This window comes from Lathamus discolor, chromosome 2 (assembly GCF_037157495.1).
Source record: "Lathamus discolor isolate bLatDis1 chromosome 2, bLatDis1.hap1, whole genome shotgun sequence".
NCBI lineage: Eukaryota > Metazoa > Chordata > Aves > Psittaciformes > Psittacidae > Lathamus > Lathamus discolor.
In genome coordinates this window covers 132,737,096-132,746,698 of record NC_088885.1, presented here as the reverse complement: position 1 = coordinate 132,746,698, position 9,603 = coordinate 132,737,096, and positions in this window count along the sequence as shown.

The window sequence follows — 9,603 nt, the reverse complement described above, 5'->3', positions numbered from 1 at the left end:
ACTTTTCCAATGTCTGAGTTTATTTATATGTGTATATACATAGATAGATAGATAGATAGATAGACAGATAGATAGATAGATAGATAGCTTTAATTTGCTCCTGAAAGCCAAATTAATGTTAAGTCATGGAAAACATAGTTCTAGTGCCTCCTCTATTTGTGCATTGAAGTTGATCAGTTGGTCTCACCTGCCACATGCAGAGCTTCCCCAGTATCCCCATTTTTGCATAAGTGCCGTACCCCCACCAAGAGAACTTCCTTGCCCAGTCAGAAAGAGATGGATGGCAAGAACACAAAGCCCTGGGAGATTTAATCTGATCAAATCTAATCTTTGGAATTAACTCTGCTTTAAACAGGGGTTGATCTGCATAAGCTTCTTCCAGAATGTTATTTGCTTTTTTAAAGATTTTATTAATATATCACAGAATCATTAAAACACCGGAAATCAAAGAAAGAGAGAAAGATAGAGGGAGACTAACTTTATTTTTTAAGTTTTAAAGAGGATTCTTTTTAATTTGACAACAAAAGAGAATCCCTTTGGATCCCAGCAAGGCTCTTCCTTTTTTTCTTTTGAAAATGTTTCTCTTCCAAACATGTATTTACAGGTGTATTACAATGAAGAGTTATTATTGTTGGTATTTGCTCTTTATATAACAGTAGCAGTCAGAGGACCTATCATGCTAGATATTGTACAAACATTTAATAAGGCCTTCTTCAGAGGCCTGAGAGACACATGGGTAGCAGGTAGGCAGTCAGGAACACTGAGAGTAGCTCATAATTATGAAGCAGAATAATGAGGCAGAAATAGGATTCCATGCACAAAATCAAGTTTTGTTGTCCTGATTTCTTGATGAGCTGTGGAAATCTATTTCAGGGCAGACCATGGGTTACAGTTTGGTGAGTCCCATCTGTGTATTGTAATTAATAAATGTACAGCTGCTTCAGATAATGGTAAAGTTAGATTTACAAAATATATTACGGACTTGGTCTCTAATCTAAAATAAATATTAAAATCAAGTTTAGAGATGAAAAGCAGTCAGGAAGTGAGATTAAAATTTACCAGGCAACATCCATCCACTAAAAAAAATAAACAGGCAAATTCAACACAAGGAATCCTATAAACTTTCTAGTTAGATAGCCATCATGGTGTTACTGTAAGTGTTACCCAGATGGCATATATGCTGAAAGGTAAGTTCCTGTTCAAAAGTGGAGCAATCTTGCTCATGTGTGCTCTGGCACTGAGGCTTGGAATAGTAAGAATTTGACCTCATGTCATGTTAGAATACTAAGAATTTGACCTCATATTAAACAGGTGATTAAGTTTACCAGGATAATTTTCTAAAGCTTATACAAACCATTTATTCTTAATCCTTGGTTATTAACTGATATGATAAAACTTTCAGTCTTAGGATCCAAACACACGTAAGGAAAACTGGGAAGAGAAACCCAAACTCTTTATAAACTTAAGCAGCAGTCCTACTTCCCCAGTCTAAAATGCCCAGATCTCACTTTTCCTCTGACCATATTCACTGTAACACGTGTTTAACAGAAGATATTCATGGTTCATATGCCTTTAAATACTCCATTAAATGGTTTAGAAGTAAGGCTAACCTGAGCACTTTTAGAATTAGGGTCCAGATCCTGCCCTTTACCTGCCTTTTTAGAAGTATTGAAATATATCAGAACTTAAATAGTTCTGGAGTATAGCTAGTGAGAGGCAAAGTCTCCGGACAGAAAGCATAGCATGAATCCACATTCCTTACATGTCATGGAGGAGTGCTCAACAAAAGCATCTTCTGTGCCAGTAAACTAAAAACTCTGAGGAACACAGTGGGAGGGTAGATCTGCAATTGTGAGGATCCATCAGCCAAAGCCTTGATGCTACTGATGGTGGTGGGGACAAAGATACAAAAATGACTTCCAGAAATAGATAAGAGGTTGTGTTTCCTCATGTTTCATAACTCACTTCCAGAGAGTGGAGGAGGTTGCTATTGCTAGTAATACTGACATAGCGACTCCTTCCAAATGCCTTTTATTTAGGGTTTGCTCAGGAGCCAGGAATTAGAGCAAGATCCGTGACTGATTAGCAAACTATCACCTCAACATATTGTTTCCACTCCTTATGATTATTCACTTTTCTTTACAGATACACAGGACAAAAGACTGTTAACCCAAGAGTGTGTAGTTTCATTTTGAACAAGGACAAGAGCAATTCCCGTTCAAAGAGACAAAGACGCATAGTTGGCCAAGAGATTTAGGTTGGGCAGTTATATTTACTTCTCATACATATGCTTGGACTTCACACTTCAGCTGGATCTTTTTCCACATAATACTAATCTCCATTAAAACTAAGGCTTTGCCAGGAAGGGTGAAAAAATGATTTGAAGTTTATTCTGAATTTAGGTACACTGTGTGCACAAAGATGTTTTTATAAAGGCGGATTACATTCAAAGTATCAAGCTAAGAATTACTATATTTCTCTTAGCATAACTGTGTCTTCATTCCTGGATTTAGACATAGGTTTTTCCAAACTCATCAAATCAGAATGTATATATTTTGCTTTCATTATAAATATAAAGGTACATTTATTCTTTCAAGTTATTCACATTTTACAGAAGTCTCAGCAACTAAGATGCTTTCACCTCTAACTATAGAAATTTCCCATACTGACATTTTGCTGAGAACATGAGAAAGAAGCTATGAAGCTATGGCACTAGTCAGCCACACAGAGGGTCAAATTAAAGAGGATTGAAAAGACTTTAATGTATAACCATAGAATGTAATGTAATTGCCAGCCTGCTTCTTTCGTAACAAAAGAGTAAAGCTTTTTCTGTGGTACTTTTATAATTCCTATTATTAAGCCTAGGAAGAATCAGCTCCTGCTGTATTAGGTTATTACAGAATTCTCATTCAAAGATTCTTGTTCCTTGCATGTTTTCTTTTCAGAACTAAGTGACAAAAAATATAAAGAGTTATTGAGAAAGTCCATTATTAAACAGAAAAATCCCTTCTTGCATTATTAGGTGGATCAATAGCAATTACAAGTAAGATCAGATTTACCTTTCATCACATGGTGCCACTTCTACAGCATACCCCAACCCCAGTTTTGGCTTATTCACATAAACACTGGTACATGTACTGCATCGTTAAAACAAGCATTTTTTTCCCGGACAGTTATTCTTTCATTTTCTCTTTGCCTCTTCCTCTTCACCTCTATGATGTGTGTACAAGGGAGCAGAAGGCAACAGAAAAACATTGCTTTCCAGAGCTGAACCTCTGCCAAAAGGCTATGCTTACTAAGGCCATGCTTACTTCTCTAGAGTTGTATCTGTTTTCTAATACTGAATTGATTCTGCAAGAGATTGGGAATGCTAATTCACCCATTTACATCTGTTTCACCGCCAAAATAAACTTTTAATACAGTATTTACAGAATGGAATACAGAGCAGAAGGAACAGATAAGACATCTGTGGGAAAGTAATGAGACTACGGCAGGTGTTTCACACTGTCTTCAGCGATTGCATCCAGAGCCTTTAAATGTGAAGTTTGGTGGCAAGTACACCAAACAGCTTCAGCAGAGAGAATTTTGAGAGCTGAAGGTCCTGTGGGTATTTTGTGGATCACCAAAAGAGAGGAATGAAATCATACTTCATCAGAATAGCTGTCAGCTACTTGCAAAGAAAGCTAGCTAAGTTATCTATAATTTTACACTCAAAGAAAGAAGATACACAAATACTTTACTTGTTTGACCTTTATTGACTATAACCCTCCCAACATTTGAAAATCAGATGGTCACACTCAGAAAAGTAATTGGCTTAATAAATATTAAGCAGACAATATTTTCCCATTTGTCATATCATTGTTGTGACTCAACATAGTGGTGTATTGATGAAAAAATGTAGAGAAAAATTATACCATAAGGATTTAATATTTTATCTTCAAATCTAATTGAAAAAAAACCTGCTGCAAACAATGACAGTCTTTTAAGGGAGTGAATGAAGCACTGCTTTTCAAAAGGATGTAGTCAGAAAATGTCATTTTAGTCTTTTATCTATACATGAAAAGCATCCAAAGAGTATGAAATCCCTGTTACTATTAGGTGCTTGGAAAGCCCTCTTAGTGAACTGCTGGTCAGCTACAGTGCCTCAGGTGTTTATATAGTAGGCATATTATTCAGTAAGTCTGAAAAATGAACATATGCAATAGAATAAAAATCTGAGGAAAATGTGCTGGGAAAAGGGAGACCTTTAATACCTGCGATTTTATACATATAAGCTTGCCTAAAACTAGCCTAGAAAGATCCATCCTCAGAACTGCAGCATATTTGAGAAATGTGTTGGATCAGCATCACATAAGCCAGTTGGCTAAGCATTACGACATCATCTTGATGACATTTCTCTGTCTGTCTGCTTGGAAGTAATGCGATAACTATGGAATGGGTAGCACTATAACACTCTAGCAGCTTAAATACCTCTGCAGTTTTCTGCAGATCAAATAGACAGCCAGCTGGTCACAGCAGTTAATAGTGCACTGCCCAGCTATAAATGTGTTTTCCCTATTCATCTTCCCAATTAGGTATATTTACTGATAAATCACTGAGTGATTTATTGGCTGAGCAGTTTAAAAAAAAGAAGAGGGAAATAAAGGGAAAACCAGGGATATGAAGCCTCTGTTGTGTGACAGAGAGAACAGGCTGGACAAGGGACACAATGGAATCCTTTGCTGTAAGGAGAATGGGAGCCGAGTATGGGAAAAGGATAACAGAAACTGATATAAATTCCTGGGGCAAGCAGAAAAGAGAAAGGGGACTGAATAGAAAGGGGCAGCAGTGGAGAAAAGGATGGGAAAAGATTTGTGGCATAAGAATTATTTGCATGATAGAAGATAGGCTGTTTGCCAGGAGTCCATGAAACAAAAAGGAGAAAAGGAAGGCAGTTTACAATGTCTGTGAGTGGAGAAGCTAAGAAAGCCATTGGGAAAATCAATAAACATGTCCACTAAAAGCAGTAATGTATTGGTACAGTCCTCCTCTATACAGAGTCCCCATCCTTGAAAGTTCATATGTCTATGGTCAAAAAGAAAGAGGTAAGAGATTATGACAATTTCAAAGAATTTAAAGTAGCTACATACTCAGATATTATGGAAAAGATTTGACCCAGTAGAGTATCCATTACTGTGCTGGAATGAAATTTCATTTGTTTTATTTACTGGCAAAACTTTAATGACCTGAACAGTGGCACTTGAAAATACACCCTCAGCAAGTTCAAGCCTGAAATCATGGGCTGCTATCCAGAGACCAGACAGGCTGGAGAAGTGGGCTGGCAGGAGCTTCGTGCAGTTCAACAAAGGCAGCACAGAGTCTGGTACCACCTCCCTGCACAAGGACATGCTGGAGCTGACTGGCCAGCAGGCAGCTTTGCAAGAAAGGACAGGGGCATCCTGGTGAACAACAAGTGGTGTGCCCTTGCTGTGGTGCACACCAAGCTGCGTTAACAAAAGCATAGCCAGCAGGTTGATGGCAGTGATAATGTCCCTGTCTTCAACATTTGTGCAACTGGTCCTTCTGTTCAATTTTGAGCCTGCTAGTGTAAGAAAGACACTGAATAAGTGTGAGTGCAGTGGAGAGCCAGCATAAAGTTAGTGGGCTGGAGCATGTGACAGGCACAGAGAAGCTGAGTTTGCTGGGTTTGTTCAGTCAGCAGAGCAGTGTAGGATATGGCTGCTTTAATTCTGTTTCACCTCAGTGCCTGGCTGAAGCATGATTGCACCATGTTACAGAACAGTTTTGGAATGATTGGTTTGTGCATAGTGCAAATAGTACATGCCTTCTATTTTAATTAGAAATTTGTGGAAAATAATATAATGAAAAAGAAGCTGCAGAAAGCACCATACTGCTTTGCAGCTGATTGCACAAAGCATGCCTGGCAGTGTGCAAAAGACATTCACACAGTGCTTTTCATTGGGTATGCCATAGTTGGTGTGACATGCCACAGCCAAGAAGCCAGTTTGTCATATGCCTTCCACTTCACTGAAATTTCTGCCAGGCTATGGAAAACATGGTAGGCATGAATGGAAACCTGTCAACAGCCAGATCTTTGTCTGCCAAAATTAAAAGAACATACTGAGTTAAATATGTTGCTATTATGTCACAATCTCTATTTTTCACACAGTTTCTATTGTCGAAGAGTCTGATACTTACTAAGAGTAGCTAGCTCTATAAAATATCTTTCTGCCAGAATTTATTTTTATTTCTACTCATTTACAAAATCCCAGAGCTGCTATGGCATATTCTGCTCCACCAGTTATTTTATTTAAAAGTCTACATGAACCACAATTATATTAAAGCAAGAAACAATGCAAATTTTGTTAATATCAGTAATTTTGACACATTCTCAGGTAAAGATGTTTTTATGTGGATGAACTAGGAAAAAAACTCCAAGTAAACACATTTAGGTGAACGTTAAAAATGTGTTGGCACTCTTGGCTGCAGCGCTGGGTAAAATGCTGTATTTCAGCATATGTTCCCATCATATAATTGTGAGCTCATTTGGATACTTTCTGAATGCTATCCAGCCACTTCTGTCAACTGCATTGTTTTGCCTGCTACCTTCCTTTCAAATATTGGAAAATATTTGCTTCTGTATGCATGCACACACACACATCACCAATATTTAATTGTCAAAGCCAACAGATTTGCTTCATTGAATGTACAGCAGGCTAGGCTGAACAACCAAAATATGCTAAGCCAAGTATACTACTGGATGGGAAGAGGATCACATTAGTTTTAGATTAACAGCTTGTATCACTACAGTAGTGGTGATGGTAATGCAAGATAAACCAGGAACACATCTGTACAAAGATCTCATCTGCAAGAAGTCTGCCTGGTGTTCATGAGATGAGTCAACCAGACTGATGCCTAGTGCAAGGAGCTCCTAAATTACTCCAAGTTTGGCAACTCTTGTCAGCCTGTTGTTCAAAAATCCAACAAGTCCACATTTGCTACATCAGTACAGTCTTGCATCCTGCAGTGACCATCTCCTGTGCAAAGAGAAGTATGCTTTTCTAGACCAGACACAGGTAAGCAAGAAGAGTCACCAGGAGGAAGATTGATGATGGAAGGGCACCCCAAAATCCTGCCAAAAGCTAAAGAAAAAAAAATAAACATGAGAGCAAACTTTAGAACAGAGCCTGCTGCTAGAGACAGCCCTGGCATAAGGTAAGCAGTAAGATAGATAGTCATTGAGACAGACTGGCAAAATACTCTGTAGATCTTATCATGTACATAGAGACAGAGAAGCATGTGGAGGAGCCATGTCCACAGAAAGACCTGATGCCCGATACATAATTCTGAGCCATAGATTGATTACTGGGGGAAAAACAAGTGAGAGGGGTTTCTGGGCTGTGGCCAGTGTAATTATGTAGATGGAGTTGGATTTAGCTTCTGTTACGGTGAAGGCCATGCCATTTCCTTCCCCACATGCAACCCAGAGCATACTCCAAACGGAGAAAGTATAAATAACAAAAGTTATTTGTATGCTTTAACAAAGTGTCCATATAGTGATTGAAAAAATAGAATCAGATCATAAATTCCAATAAATACTAACAGGATAGATGGATTATAGAGAGATTCCCAGCAATAAGGAGTAGATGGGAAAGCTTTCTGCATTCTAGTTTTAAGTAAATATTGCCAGGTGAAGAGGCTACTCACTTGAATAGGTGTGTTAGGAACTGGACCTTACAATCCTGCAATATGAAGATACAAATGCAAGTATTAAGAAATGGATCACTGTTTAACTTGAAGTTATATGGTTCTATGCATAGTGTTGCGTAGATACTTCTGTGAAGCTGTTCCAGGGAAATCTTTTCTGAATCATGGGACTTCATGAAAGACATATCAATGCAACAAGAAAAATTAAAATAAAATAGAGAGCTCTAAGGTAGTGCTGCTTTTCATTCAGCATTTAATTACAGAGCAAGCAAATACCAGAAACCTATTTAAAAATGGCTAACCCTTCAGTCAGATCCTGTGACAAGTGAACACTGTGCTTCCTGCATAGATGACAGAGAGTAATAAGGACAGACGAGCTCAGCAAAGTAGCAGGAGCAGCAGATTTTGTCAGGTTTCTAAAAAATGACTACTGGCAGTGCTAAATTCTATTAAATGTAACTGACACAATTTTGTACTAGGAAATATTAACCACTAAAGTTCAGACTGAATGGAATATAAAACAATAGAAAGCACAACTCAGTGTAACTTGGTTCATATCCCTGGGTAAGAAGTCACAATTGAGAGTCCAGCAAGAAGCTACAGGCAAGATTCTCTGTGTTAGACCTTCACTCCCCATCGCCTCTAAGGGAGGAGGAGATAGATACCTGTATACACAGCAAATATTATTGAGTTTTGTTTTTTAAGGCTGTGGGAAGCACATACAGGAATTCTGGTTGGGAATGTTTAAACTGTTTTATGGGACTTATAGTGGCATTGAAGTAGTCTGAAGATGGGCATTAGTATAAGAACATAATTATTTTTGTTGTTAATTAATACTGTACCATAGTAAGTCCTAGCACAATTGCTACTTTAAAAGCAGAAGACATGTTTCATATCCTCAACTTTTATTTGGATTGAGCTGACTCCATGCCTTTTGCAGACTTTTTTTGGTGGTGGAAGTTACAGCAAAGTGCTTGGAGACATTAGGCATGGAAAGTATTGTTTCTAAACTTGCATCCCCTACCTTTCCCAAAAGAGACAATGAAATCAGTGTTTCAATTATAGGTCTTACACACTGTTGGGCAATGAATCAACTTTCATCTGTTTATTCAAGGGTCAGTAACATTTGTTTAGCTATAAATTTAGGTATGTTGCAGAAGCTGATGCCATCCGCTGCTCAGTCATGCCTGACAAGAAAAATTACTACTCCTTGATTGTACTCTTTATCCAACAGAGATTTATTACACAGACAATGCACAACACTGTGGGAGCTCCTAAATTAGGGTTTAATGGTTGGTAGCCTGCAGTGTTAAGAAAAAAAAAAAAAATCAATGTTCTCTGAAAGAAGTGAACTTTAATAGAAATGCCTTTGGTTTTTAATTCAGTGGAGAAATTATTATAACCATGAAGGATGATTGAGACATCATGTGCAGAGACAAAAGGAATATGTAGACTGAAAAAGCTAGTCGGACAGGCTATTGCTAGTATTCAGGGCAACATGTCCTGCAGTCCTGGTCTCATGATTGCTCAAATCAGCAACCAATTCGCTGCGTATCACTGGGGAATTTTCATCTTTAGTTCCTCTTACTGTGCAAAAGGATTCTTTGGGACTTTAGGAATGGAATTAGCTAGACTTTTTTCAACCTATAGAAGCAAAAGTACTTATTATATACACAGACTTTGCATGAGTAAACATGCAAGCAAAATGCAAAAGCTTTTTAGATGGTGATGGATATTAGTCCGCTACTATTCACGTTTATTTAAACACAGGATCTCATAGCTTAAGAGTAACTTGGATAAACTGGATTTGTTTCAATGCTTAATTAGTTACTTCTGCAGGCTAGAGGAATCCTCTGTGCAACAGCTCAGGCCTCCAGGTAGCTGCAAGTGGTGACA